This window comes from Podarcis filfolensis (genome assembly GCF_964270895.1).
Source record: "Podarcis filfolensis genome assembly, chromosome: 3".
Classification (NCBI taxonomy): domain Eukaryota; kingdom Metazoa; phylum Chordata; class Lepidosauria; order Squamata; family Lacertidae; genus Podarcis; species Podarcis filfolensis.
Window position 1 is genome coordinate 105,879,332 of NC_139606.1, and position 14,544 is coordinate 105,893,875.

The 14,544-nt window shown below is 42.2% G+C and overlaps 2 long non-coding RNA genes across 2 annotated transcripts; one reads left to right on the forward strand and one right to left on the reverse strand.

Annotated features, from left to right (window-relative positions):
* The first annotated feature begins 1,697 nt into the window (after positions 1–1,697).
* On the forward strand, positions 1,698–10,659 carry LOC310758821. The gene is made up of 2 exons (XR_014545963.1): positions 1,698–1,732; positions 1,925–10,659. It is a non-coding gene; the product is annotated as an uncharacterized lncRNA (long non-coding RNA).
* LOC310758896 lies at positions 2,856–14,142 on the reverse strand. Its single transcript, XR_014546070.1, has 2 exons — positions 13,537–14,142; positions 2,856–4,210 (listed from the first exon to the last, which is right to left on the reverse strand). It is a non-coding gene; the product is annotated as an uncharacterized lncRNA (long non-coding RNA).
* Between the last annotated feature and the right edge of the window lie 402 nt (positions 14,143–14,544).

A 14,544-nucleotide genomic window follows, 5' to 3' on the forward strand; every position in this document is an offset into this window, starting at 1 on the left:
CACTGGTAGTTTGATGGCAATGTTTAGTTACACCCTGATAGTTTTGTAGCAGTAGCCAGGGGAGAGGGGAGGAGAAGGAGGACAAAGGATTTGAAACTACAGGACAGAAACAAATGGTAAAACCACGAAACCTGGAGCGTCTATGACCAAATCTCCCAACAGTTCAATTTCAGATGAAAGTAGCTTTGGAGAGGGAAAACTTGGATTGGGGAAACTGTGTAGAAGGGAAAGGAATAAGCCCCAGCATCCCTATTCAGATCTCATTTAGAAGGTCTCACAGCTTAAGTAAAAACAGTAACATTCCTATGTGCTAGTTACAGATAGGTAGCCGTGTTGGTCTACCATAGTCAAAACAAAAAAAAATTTTTCCTTCCAGTAGCACCTTAAAGACCAACTAAGTTAGTTCTTGGTATGAGCTTTCGTGTGCATGCACACTTCTTCAGATACACTGAAACAGAAGTACTTCTGTTTCAGTGTATCTGAAGAAGTGTGCATGCACACGAAAGCTCATACCAAGAACTAACTTAGTTGGTCTTTAAGGTGCTACTGGAAGGGAAAAAAAATTTTATTCCTATGTGCTGTCAGGGTTCTCTCTGATATCTTACTGGTTTTGGCTCAAAACCAGTGGCTCAAAGCTCTGGAGTTGTCATCCAGCACTTGTCGAGTAGCCCAGAGCAATAATGCAAAGAGTGTAGGGATTTGGTGGAAGCAATGTAAGTATCATTGGGGACAGTACAAGACTGGGAGAAAATCAATGACTTGAGATTCATCCAAGCATGAGTTCTGCAAGTCTGGATAACTGTGCTTGGAACAGGGTGTCCAAAGTTGGGCTTCAACAGCCCCTACTGGGGGATTTGTAGTGCCTCATCACAATCCTGGATTTCCATGAAGTGAAGGCAGGTTGCAAAGCAGTAGCGGCCATAATGAGGTAGTGAGAAAGGAAGAACATTGAGAGGGAGAAAGTGGTTGTTTTAAACAAAGGCAGACGTTTCAGTAAAGCAGGGGGAGAGTAACTTGAGAGGGAAATGGCGCTTTTAAGCAACAGCAGAGCTTTGAATAAAGCAGGGATGGAGCTGAGAGAGGGAAAGTGGTGATTTTAAACAACGGCAAAGGTTTGAGTAGAGTGAGCAGGGGGTGACATTGAGAGGGAAGCGGCAGCTTAAAACAGTGTTAGGTATAGTGAGAAGGGAATTTGGAAAAGCTCTGCTGTGCTACCTTTTTGATGTTAGCTTCTGTGTTGTACTCACATGTTTCTTCTTGATAAAAGTGATTTTTTTTCCGGGGGGAGGGGTTGATTTAAAAAAAACCTCAGTGCCCTTCCACCCCCAATTTACTCAGATTTCTACCACTGTTTGAGGACAGTAAGAACAGAAGAACACTGAAAAGAAAAGGGAAATGGCTGTTTTAAATGTCTGCCTCTTCCATTCCATAGCTGCCTCATGATAGCTCAATCAGCAGAGCATGAGATTCTTAATCTCAAGGTTGTGGGTTCGAGCCCCATGTTGGGCAGAAGTTTCCTGCATTGCAGGGGGTTGGTCTAGATGACCCTCGCGGTCCCTTCCAAGTCTATGATTCTATGATGTGGAAGCCTCAAATGTCCCATAGTCCCATAGCTGTCAACCTTTCCCTTTTTTTAAGGGAAATTCCCTTATTCCGAATAGGATTCCTTGCAAGAAAAGGGAAAAGTTGACAGCTATGCATAGTCCTTTCACACAATGTGTGTTACTCCTTTGTTGTTTAGTCGTTCAGTCGTGTCCAACTCTTCGTGACCCCATGGACCAGAGCACGCCAGGCACTTCTGTCTTCCACTGTCTCCCGCAGTTTGGTCAGACTCATGTTTGTAGCTTCAAGAACACTGTCCAACCATCTCGTCCTCTGTCGTCCCCTTCTAGTACAGTACTATGTTACTCCTAGTTACTCCTAGTACTATGTATTATGCTCAACATGAAATTCCAGATTCAATGCAGTAAATTTAGAAGAGGTGTTTTATTAATAAGTAAACACTCATATATACAACTGAACTTGACCTTCACTATCTGAGAGTCTTGCTCTTAAGGTTCTATTGATCTTAAACATAGAGCAACATGTATCAGCATGAGGTGTGTACACAGAGGGGGCCGCGGAATGCAAGACAGGAGGAGGCATGGAAACTGGGAAGGTCTGCGTGCAAAGGAGAGTTGAGAAAAGTAAGGAGAAAGTTGAGGGGGAAGGTAGAGAAGGTGCAAATGGGGTTGCAAAGAGGGGCTGCAATAAGGAGAGAGTAGGAGGCACAGAAATGGTGGTGAAGGTAACAGTAGGGACATGAAAGGGTCTGAAGAACTGGATAAGAAGGTGGCTTTATAATTTGGTGGAAGGTGAAAGGGGTGCTTAGTAGTTGCAGCATGTGGGAGATGGAAGATCCAAGCAGTTTCCATGGGTGCTTTATGTGCAGTGGGGGTTAAACAAAAGGAGGGGGGAGGCATGAACATGAGGGTGATGGTGGAAACAGGGTTGCTGTTGAATAGTGACTTCAGAAATGGGGTTGAGGTCCAAAATAATTTATAATAATAATTATTATTATTATTATTTAAAACATTGCCAGTTTGTATCCCACCAGCTCATATGTCCAAAATGGCAAAGAAAACTTAACAAATTTGTATTCCAATCGGAAAGACCACACATTAAAACATCTTTCTTGTAACTTCACCCAGCGGTTGGATGGTAGGGCCTCCCAAGTCTAAAGAACTATTACAACGCATGTCAGCTCAGCAACATGACAGACCTAATGTCTGTTCATAAGGGAACTCAATGGAGTGCATAAGAGAACCTGGAAATAGATGGTGTCCTTGTAAAAGTAATACCTTCTTTTTAAAAAAATAAAAAAATAAAAATAGATTACTCTCTTTACACTGGCTTACAAATCCATTCACACTTACAGCTTTCAAGATTTGTACAAAATGGGCAAAGGTTCTGGTTCCAGGCCTCTCGCTCATTATTCCATTACAGTTCTGCCCAGTTTTCAAAAAAGAGATTGGGAAGGTGAAAAGCAGGCGTAGCACAGTAGTTGCTGGGATTGGAAGAGGAATCTCTAGGGCAGAGTGGTCCAGTGTGGGGCCTGAGGACTGCATGCAGCCCTCAAGTCCTGTTTTCAGTGGTCCTCGGCAACGTTATACAACCCCCAGCCCCTCCCCACCTCCTTCCCAAAGCCTAGTTAGTGCTTTCCTAGCTTGACTTCCGCTGTTGGAGCTGTGCTGGGGGATAGAGAAGAACAGCAGAGTAGGGTGGTCAGGAGGTCGGTAGCCATTCCTGTCCATCACCTGCTCCATCTAGTGATAAAAGTGGACAGCTCCACACCTCCACTGTACAGCCAAATCAGAGAGCATTTATTTGGTAAACATAGGCATATGCCTAGTTTGTTTCTAAGAGTGTCTGAGGAACCTTATCTATCCATACAGGTGCCTACTTCTTTGACCTTTGAGAAGACAAGGCAAGGAACTCTCTGGGTGGCTTAAGTGGTCATTAATCAACTGCAGACCAAGACGATGCGCTCATAGCAAACCTGCCGTTCTCCTTGAAATAACTCGTGACAACCTTATTTTCCAGGGCCCTTACATTTTACACAAGGGGATACAGTCCCAATATAGATCCAAGCTTGAGAGCAGCGGATACTATTAGAGAGGCAGAACATTGGTCGGTGGAGAGGCCTATGAATAGAAAACACAGCGTCAGGCCCACACTTGAACCTGAATCTCCATGACTCTGATGAATGGAGCCAATGAATGTGCCTCCCTGCCAATGTGGCCAGCTGCTCTTGAAGGCTCATTTGAAACAACGAGAAACCTTTCATTAGTCAGGGAGTGACTGCCAAATCATGACACAGCCTTTTCCCTGCTTTCCAACTGTGCCTGCCCACTGCAGCTGTTGGGTCTCCTTTTGCTTTGGACAGTGAGAACAGCAAGGCATTTTCTTGCCTTTTCTAAAAGCCGTCAGCAGGGACCATTACAAGCATCTGAGATATGGTCTCCCTCTTAACTCAGCTGCTGGGGCATGACTCCAGAACTGGCCCAAGGCACTTTGCCTGATGGTGTCCCCCCAATTCTACATGCAGAAGTCAGACAAACAGGCACTTAGCTCTTTCTTCAACACTGGCAACAGGACAGCATCTTCCACTTCTCCGGGAGTTTCCCAAAACTGTGGTCCATGAGCTTCAGTCAGGTGGTGCACAGCATGTCTGTAAAAATAGAATTAAAAACCATGCAGTATCTAGCATATCGCAATTGCTACAACAGGCAGAAAAGCCATTAAGTGGTCCACCAAGACACTCAGCAATTTCCAAGTGCTTCATTGGCAGAGATGTGAAAGCCTGGGAAAACTGGAGTGGGAAATGGGGCCCTCCGCATTTTGCTGGGGGTTTTTTATTCACAGGTCTTCATATTGATATTGGGGGGAAGCAGTTAGGAACCACTGCGCTCTGCTAAGGGCAGCAGGCTAGCTTAGGGGATGCAGATATCTTTTCCCTGTAAGATACTCTTAATTGTTTAAGGCAGTTCTTACCCCATTGTATCCCACCACTAGAACGACTTCCAATGTGGCTGAGAGCAAACATCAGAACAGTCAATCATCCGTCTCATATCCTCCCACGTGCACCCTTCTTTAAACATCCATCCATCCATTATCCAATCATGGTTATTTTTATGTTGCATATATGAATGTTCTATGTTCTTGCCAGCTAATTATGAGACAACAAGAATAGTGTTCTGGCTTTTCTAGGAATGGAATTGAAGATGCATACACACACAAATACGCATGTACATAGTTATTATTATTTATTGAATTTATATACCGCCCTATACCCGGAGGTCTCAGGGTCACAGAACAAAAACAAAATATAAATCCACAAAATATATAATCAAAACAACAACCCAATAATCCCCCCAAAGAAAACCCCACATTTTAAAAGGGCATAGGATGTCAATCAAATCAACCAAAGGCCTGGTTAAAGAGGAACGTTTTTGCCTGGTGCCTAAAGGTGTATAATGAAGGTGCCAGACAAACTTCCCTGGGGAGAGCATTCCACAGGGAGCCACTGCAGAAAAGGCCCGTTCTCGTGTTGCCACCTTCTGGACCTCTCGAAGAGGAGGCATATGAAGAAGGGCTCAGAAGATGATTTTGGGGTCCAGGTAGCTTCCTATAATCACGTTCCTATAGAAGCCAAAGTACCGCTCCTGTTATCTCATAATTAACTGGCATCAGCAGAGGATGTTCAGCTCATTTCTTCTTCCAATCAGGACAGCTGCTAAGTGTCTGAGGACTAGGAATCTCAAACGCTTTAATAAGCACTTTAAAAAAAAATTGTAGATTTATTTAGAACTTTTGTATTCCGCTCTTCAGCCTGAAAAGGCTCCCAGAGCAGCTTACAAACCATCAGTTGAAACAAGACAGTCCCTCCTGTAGGCTTGCGACTGAAAAGACACAACACACAAGGGAACAGGAACAGGGAGGAGGGGGAACTGGGGTGCCAATTGCTGAAGTTAAATAGCAGCTCTTACAGTGAGCAGCTGGAATCAGTTGAGGGACACGAGGTGACTGATGGAGTTGACCTTTCAGATCAGTTGTCCCTACAGCTAACTTACAAGGCAAGATGTGTCTGGAGAGCAGACTGCTTCATATGGGCTAACCTGTGTGCTACTGTTGATGCCTTTCCCTTCCCAGCTGTTCAATCTTTCTAATGTCTTTTATTCTCCTAAGTTCAGTGGTGCAATGCAATTACACTATTGAGAAAGCCATATTTGTTGGTAGAATGATTATTAGAAGGAAAGTGGGAAAGCTCCCACATGTTGATTATAAATATTTGTTGATAAAAAGGAACTCATAAGTGAGAAATATTTATTGGGAAATAACTGTGTAATGCTGTATATTCTGTACAACCATGTATAAAGATCTCCACATTTGATGTAATCAGTGATGTATGCTAAAAACAGAAGACGATCATCATGGGTTAGATCTGTTATGGACAAAGCTCCTGCTTCCCCGACACCTTAGAATTGCACCTTTACTATTAAATGGAAAATTATTTTGTGAGTAACACATTTCCCTAGAAAATCACTGTGAAACTGCATACAATTTGTCAATTTCATCACCTGAGAGCCAAGTCACATATTATGTGGCAGCCAGTTTGCACTAGCACCCTCCATTGTTTCCCCTAGCAAGCATCAAATGTTTCATGTGATTAGAGGTTTCTTAAACAGAGGTTGGATGGCCATCTGTCAGGGATTCTTTAGCTGAGATTCCTGCATTGCAGGGGGTTGGACTAGATGACCCTTGGGGTCCCTTCCAACTCTACAATTGCACAATTCTAGGAGCATCACCAGAGAACCAGAACTGGCTGCAGCCCCCTGTCACATGCCCATGGCGTGTTCAGGAATATGCATTTGCCCCTTGTACTTCGTGCATTTATTACTCCAGAGTAACCTGGCTGACACATAAAGCGTGAAACATTCTTACATTCTAGTGGTGATGCATAGAAGTGATTGGGAGAAGAACGGACTTCCTGAAAACCAATCAGAAGAAATCTGATCACAGACTATTGTCTTGACAAAGAACCCAGAGCCTGCAAAGCATACCAAACAGTTTATCTATTTAATGTTTCAGTGAGCTCTAGTAGCTTTGGGCTTCTGCTTGTTCCCTCTGAGAGAAATCCACTATCTTGAAAGCATCAGAGATTCAAAGGAAAGGCTGGTTTTGTTAAAAACAGAATGTGCAGCAAAAGGTAGATTGCAAATATTTTGCTCGCTCTGCATATTTCAGTGCTTGCTCCACAGCTAAAGGTGCATTTACACCTACCTTCTCAAGCGGCAGAAATTAATTCAAGAGGCAACTTCAGCAGTAAAGTACGGCACTTCTGTGCTGTCCACACTGCCAACTCAGTGGTGAGTAAACTGCTACTTATTTTGGTGCATTCACACCTACTGGGATTAAGTACTTTCACGCTGAAGTGACTGAAACTGTTTCAGAGGGTAAATGTTAATGGCCTTAGGAGATGGAGGTATTTCTGAATACACTGTTTTGTTTTGTTTTTCCAAGAACAACTCTATGATCTTCTCAAGTGGCACCCACTGTGTGCATGGTGTTTTTTAAAAAAAAAAAATCAACAACCAGTTAATATTGTACATGGTAATAATCTGCAAATTTTGAAATCACTGAGCAGAGTTGTGTTATCAAAAGAAACTGTACTAAACTCATATATTTTTTATATCTGTGGCGTTTTCCTATTAGTACAGAGTGGTGAATGAGTATCCTTGTAGCTGACTTGCAAGAGTGAAATATTCAGAGTAAATATGGACATGCAGAAAATATTTGTAATGTTAACCGTGCTGACAATTTATTGAAAATAGTCTGCCAAAGATCATTCTCTAAATATCTGTAATGTGTATTTTCTCTCTCTTGTTATGGATCTCGTTGTGGCTATGGCTACTCGATCACCTGCACTCTTCCTTGAGATTCACTCTTTTGTACGATGAAGTGGAAAGAGGGTCAGACATTTTATTTCATGGCAGAGGGTAGCTTTTCATTGGCTAACAGCCATTGAAAAGAAGTGCATTATAATATGTGAATAGCATCTCGAAAAAGTAGGCTGGAAGGAACCTCAATGATTATTTAGTGGGAGGGTGCTCTGCACTGAGGCAGGATCAAGTAAACAAACGTTGCACAACTGCAGGCTCTAGCCCTAATACAGCAAAGGGTGACCCATGCACAAAGGGTTGCTTAAGGAGCACAACATTCTTCCCATTCAACAATCCAGTCTGCATGTGCCAAGGAGATCCCAATCAAGAGGCCAACAAGCACAAGAGCAGGTGGTGTGCCACTAATGTGCTCATTGACACCTAGCCTGGCTTTTTCCTTGCTGTGGAAGGAAAGCAGTTGGGTCACTCCCGTCTATTAATCATTGGCTCCAGGGAGCAGGGTCTGTGTGAGGGCTATTATGCTCATAAATCTATGGATCAGGGCATTTGGCTGCAACCTAGCATATCAAGAGCCATGCGTATATCTGAGTTTTCATTGTCATTTCTGCTGCAGGGGTTCATACTGCTGAAGAGGATAGCAGCTGCTCAGTTTGAAAATTGGCTTGTCTCTTCAGTTGTCAGAACTGCTGGAACGGAAGCTTCAGCACAATATCTGGCTATGTGCACAGTTCTCTGCTGTGCAGGCAAATCACTTCTTTGCACTGTGGCCAGCTAATTTCGCTAATATATTTAACTGAGACACCTCCCACAAACACCTGTAATCCAGAAAGATCTGAAGACACCACTTGTGACTTTGATCATAGAAACACATGCATAGTTTATTTATTTTACATACCTAGCCTGGTTTTAGTCAAATAACAATGGGTTTAAAAGGATACAATATCATCATTCTAATATTAAATTTAGGATCAATTTTTGATTGAAACCTAAAAATATGGTGTTGCTGGTGCTATACATATTTGGCCCAGCCACCAAATCTAACAGAAAGATCTTGCAATGGTTGCATTTCCACATTATTAGTTAAATTCAAACCTAATTGTCATGACTAAGAACCCAAGGAATTATAGCTCTCTGCAGGAGGTGGCATTCTCTAAGATTTTACAGAAGCTTCGGAGAATTACAGTTCCTGGGATTCTGCAGGGGAGGGGAGCCATGGCAATTAATTCATATTGAAACCAGTTAGAATTCAATCTTAGGCTTCAGTGGGATGTAATTCCATAATTGTGGGACAGCCTCCAAGAATGCCTCTCTATGCATCCTCCCTGTCTAAACATAATATATGGATGGGATAAATAGCTTTAAATCATTAGCTTGCTCCTTAAAGGTTTACAGCACTGCTGTCCTGTGCTGAGAAAACACCACAGTGCAGATCTGACACATTTTTAAAACCCCAAAGAGGCTGATATAGACCACTTCCCCTAAAACATTATGTTATAAACAACAACACACCAGGAGATAAACTGCATCCTAAAGTAATACATACTAAAGAGAATTACATTGCAAGGCATATAGAGTTGAATTACAACTTATATAGGTCAAGTTGGCAGGTTTACAGTGGTTCTCAACCTGTGGTTCCCCAGATGTTTGTTGGACTACAACTCCCATCATCCCTGACCACTGGTCATGCTGGCTAGGAATGATGGGAGTTGTAGTCCAACAACATCTGGAGACCCACAGGTTGAGAAACACTGGTGTAGGATAAGGTGTGCTGCCTGTAGCAATCCCATTAAGGGGAACCCCTAGGTTCTGTATCTCCTAGGTGTTGCTCCTTCCCCCCAAATAGATGAGAATCCCCCAGAACCAAGAATTATATGTTCACATAAGAATAAATGCAGAACTCTGGATTGGAGGAGAAGATGGAGTTAATTCTCTCACCATGATATGTGCTTAAAAATACTGATGCAGATGTTGGGTTGGAACCAGCCCTTGTATGTTTAGGGTAGATCCCCTGAAATCAGTGGCACTTGAGTTAGTCATCAGTACTCTAAGCATGGACTAGGGCTACAGTCCTATGCACAACTACCAGGAAGTTAAGTCCCAATGAACTCAGTAGGACTGTAAATCAATATGCACTGTAAATCTGTGCATAGGGTTGCATTGCGAATAATATATTCAAAACATAAGGCTTATATTATACTATAGTACATTGTTTTAATAAAAGCTTATTACAGTTATAGGGCAGAGAAAACCTGCCAGAACAAACATACCAAATTAAACTCACACAACCCTGTGGTTTTGCAAGACAGAAAAGGAGGAGAGAGAATTAATTCACAAAATTAATTTTCACTTAAAATAACATCCCTTGAAAGCAATGGACTTTTCTTATCCATTGTGATTGTTTTTAGGCTTGTTTCTTCTTCGAGTAAGATGAACTCTGGTGTAATCTTTTCAAAAAGGGAACATGTAAACATTTTGGGCTCAGGTATTTTATTTCTGAGCAGAGCCATAATTTCTTATTTAAAAATAATAAAGGAACTTTATAAGAATTCATTGGTTTAAGGGTACCGAATCCAACAAAGCACTTAAGGCGGTGCTTTTAGATGGATCAGGAGCCTATTAAATACCATAATGTATAAAGTGTATTTTCTAAGTTTTAATGTTTGTGTTTTGTGACTCAAGATGCCCAATCTGGTCAGTCTTTAAAAATAAAATAAAGAGTAAACCTAACATCGTGACTATATATGTCGAGCTGGACATTAAATGAACGTGATGTTCGCATAGCATTGTTGTTATATCCATGTGATTTTAAAATGGTTAGCAATTTTTGTAGCCATGGGAACGACATGAAGATGAAAACCTAGTACTATGTACGATCATCTCTCTGTGTCCACCAGAACCCAACTGCGGTGTGACGGGTCATTGAAAAAGATTCATGCAAGTTGGCTTGAAGAAGAAGAAGAAGAAAACAACAACCTGGGTTTATGATCACTGTGCATTTTGTTAACAAGTGAATTCAAATAGTTTTATTTTTACCAAAACTGATAATCTTTATTCCAGTGTAAATGCAATTGCTGATTTAAAAAGAAAAAAGAAACAAACAAAATATATGTATATTATTTGGATGGTTTATATCATCTTTGTCTAAATACATTATAATGGAAATATGTTAAAAGGTGTGTCATACCACAGTACAAAAATAAATGACTTTTTTCCTGCATGCTTGCCTGAGGTATGTTGTGATTTGAATTGCCTTATAAGCCAAACGAAACGAAAGAGGAAAAAAGAAGGTTGTATGTTACTACATAACTCAGAAATGCTTGGACATTGTTTCATCACATTACATGTGTATTTGATGCTGTGTTGTGTCAAAATTCGGACAAGTTGTCTGTCATTCTATGTATGTTGTGAGAGACCTTTTATCTTGTTAAGCTGTATTGTGTAAACCTCTCATTGCCTGAAATAGTCAGAGTTGTATAACTCAGTGTCTCCAACTAACTGTTTCCTAAACTTAACACATTTCCTAACACTAAAATATAGATGTTTGTAAATTCTTCATTCATTTTGTCTCCTCTTATGTATTCCAAATCAGGCTTTTATCTCATGAGGGAAGCAACAGCCTTCCACTGCATTTAACAAGTCTCCAGAACATTGTTGTCTCTTCACAATATATGTCAACTAAGTTTCATTCAGCAAACGCACCTAGAATTATGAAAATGTTTAGCTTGCTTCTGTGGTCCGATCTAACATGTTCTTGTACACTGTTTGTATTCCACTCCACTCCCTCCCTCCCCCTCATGCTTTCTGCGATGTTTCCTTATTTAGGGCATGAAAACAATAGTTGTCATATGAGATAGTCTTTGCCAAGCCCTCCAAATGTTTTGTGCTACAACTCCCAGCAACCTTGGCGCTGGGGGTCCAAAACATCTGGAGGGCACTCAGCTTGACAAAGACTGCTATAAAATAACACACACTTCTTCCGCTGTGGGATTTATTTATTTCATTTTAAAATTATATGTTGCTCCGTTGTATAAAACCTGAAAGCAGTTTACAAAAGCGACTGACTGGAGAAGCTTGCAAGGACTCCAGTATCACAGGTAAGTGCTCTGTTTAGATTTCGCAAGAACCACCAAAAACTGGCTTTCCAAACTTCATCTCCGAACAATACGGACCTCTGGCCTGGCTACCACCAAAACTCTGAGAGAGTGGGGTGCAGAGAACATTTTGTCTGTTATACACATTCATATACGGTAAATTGCATGCACAGGAACAATAGGGTCCTATGGAGCGCACATGCCTCTCACTGCCCACGCCACATGTGGGTGAGGTTTGTTCTGAACTGTTGATGATGTATTGTAGCATCCTTTGGTACGTTCATGTGAAAGCAGGCTCTAACAGACTCATTAAAACAACGTAAGGCATATGGCCCTCAGCAAAGTGAATGTGTAGGGAGTGGGGAGGCTGGTCAATGATCTTTAGTATGAGAATGGCAGAAGGGACTCACCAGGTGTTGCTTCCCAGCAGAGGGAAGGGCTACGCAGAAGAGAGGTCAGCATGGTGCAAACTAACCAGCAAGACCAATCCAGTATATTTGCACCACTGTGGTCTAAACCACTGAGCCTCTTGGGCTTGCCGATCAGAAGGTCGGCAGTTCGAATCCCTGCAACGGGGTGAACCACCGTTGCTCGGTCCCAGCACACAAAAGTGCAAGTAGATAAATAGGTACCGCTCCAGCGGGAAGGTAAATGGCGTTTCCGTGCGCTGCTCTGGTTTCGGTGTTCCATTGTGCTAGAAGCAGCTTAGTCATGCTGGCCACATGACCCGGAAAAACTGCCTGCGGACAAATGTTGGCTCCCTTGGCCTGTAAAGTGAAATGAGCGCCACAACCCGAGAGTCGTCTGCAACTGGACTTAACTGTCAGGGGTCCTTTACCTTTACCTTGAACCTCTCCACCACTTTACCCTTGCTTTTTCCCTCCCAGTAAGCAACAGCAAACTAGCTGCTAGAAAGGTAGGGTAGCAGCTCTGCCCCACTCAGCAAGTCACTTCCCAAATTATTTGATAGCAAACACTTCATATGGAGGAAATTTGTGGCTTTCCATTGTTTGGAAAGTTATAATTTGGTAAGTAGTGTATATTTAAAAGAATTATTCACAAAGCATTTGTCATCTTTCTATATGCACAATAGCATTTCTATAAACAAACTACAAACACTGATACCACCACTGCTTTTTTTAAGGATTTGATGCCGTTAGCATGCATTATCTATAAACATGAACAATTCCACACACAGAACATGGAACAAGATTGCATGAGGGATGTGTACAAATCAATAGGATTGTATTTTTAGTATGCCACCTTTGTGGCACAACTAGAGTTTAAAAAATCCTAAGCAAAACATCACTAATCATATCATATATAAATAATATAAATGTATTTATCATGGTAGCAAAAAAACACAGGCATAGTCTCACAAATTTTATTAGTCCATTGCTGTGTGGATATATTTATTTACTTATTTACTTTTTACATCCCACCTGCAGAACTTGGGGTAGTATACATGATTCTCACCACCACAACTTTTATCATTACAACAATACTCTGTAAGCTAGAGCTTCCCAAACTTTTCATGTTGGTGACACACTTTTTAGACATGCATCATTTCGCGACACAGTAATTCGGTTTTACTAGCAAACCGGAGGTTAAACTAAGCCCTTCTTTCCAGCCCTGGGAGGGGCATGGAGAGCATTCGTGTGACACACCTACACACTGCAGCTGACGCACAAACATGTCACGACACACTGTTTGGAAAACTCTGCTCTAATCTGCACAACACAGTAGTTCAAAACAGACACCATTTTGTAAACACCGACAGGCCCCTTTTGACATTCGTCTAATGGCATATGAGGTGCTGTCGCAGCACTGCACCAACAACACTGAGATAGCGTTGAAAAGCCTGAGCTCTTGTGAGTTTATTATCTATGGTTCTTAAGCTGTGAGGTATGCCCACACGAGGTGAAGAACAAAATACCTGGAAAGGTGCATGGAAAACTCCAGGGGTGGAGAGGCCTATAACAAGCAAGGTGTGCAACACTTACCTGTCAGCAGGAGACGTTTCATACTGTAGCCGCTCAAATTGCTGTGGTAACTGCTGAGTGAAGTCTTGAAGGCTGCAGAGGCAGGCAGCATGTGGCCACTTCTGACTACCTCAGCTCTACTCCTGCTTTCTTCCCCAACTCAATGACCTTACGAAAGAGTCTAAGGCACCCCTTTTCTAATGCCAGCACACTTCCTGACCCATAAGTGTGCCATATTGGTTCATCCCCATCAACATGGTGGCTGACAGTCTGTCTGTCATGTATAATATCTGTTACGTGGAGTTGGACACACGTGGGCACCGTCAGCCTGAGATTTTGCCGCCTGAGGCAAAAGACAATATGGCCTCCACACCACGCCTTCCATTTTACATGCAGAAGCTGACTGGACTGAATCTCATTTTGGAACTGGCAATGGGGACAGCATCCTCCTGAGGACAGCAGAACAGCTTAGGGGGCACAGGGCAAGCTATCCTCAAAATTTGCCACCACACCATAGCATCTACTGTCTGAGGCAGCTGCCTCACCCTGCCCAATGGTGGGGCCAGCTCTGACTATAAGCAGCCATCCCCTAGTGCAGGTTATTATTTTTATATATTTATTTATTTTTTATATATATTTTTTATTACACAGCAGTATAGGGTTATGTGTCCTCCGTTTCCAGGACACATCCTCTTTTTCAAGGGTAAAAATTCTGTCCAGGTGGATTTTTTTTAATTTGCCAAAATGTCTCTGGCTATACTTTCTGGATGAGACATAGACATGGTGGCTGAAGACTTGCTTTCCTCTTCTCTTCTCCTGCCCCAATTGGCAGTATATCACACCTTCTGTAGCCAACACATAGTAGAGGTATTTAAAATGAGAGTTGTCAAAGCGTCTGCTTTTTTTGCTCTTCAAAATATGGCAATCCTGGTAACACAGCTAAATGAAAAGGCAGGACTAAAGGCCCCACCCCACTAAAAGAGGCCACCATTGAGGGCCAAAAGCCCAGGGGGGAAAGAAACGCGTCTG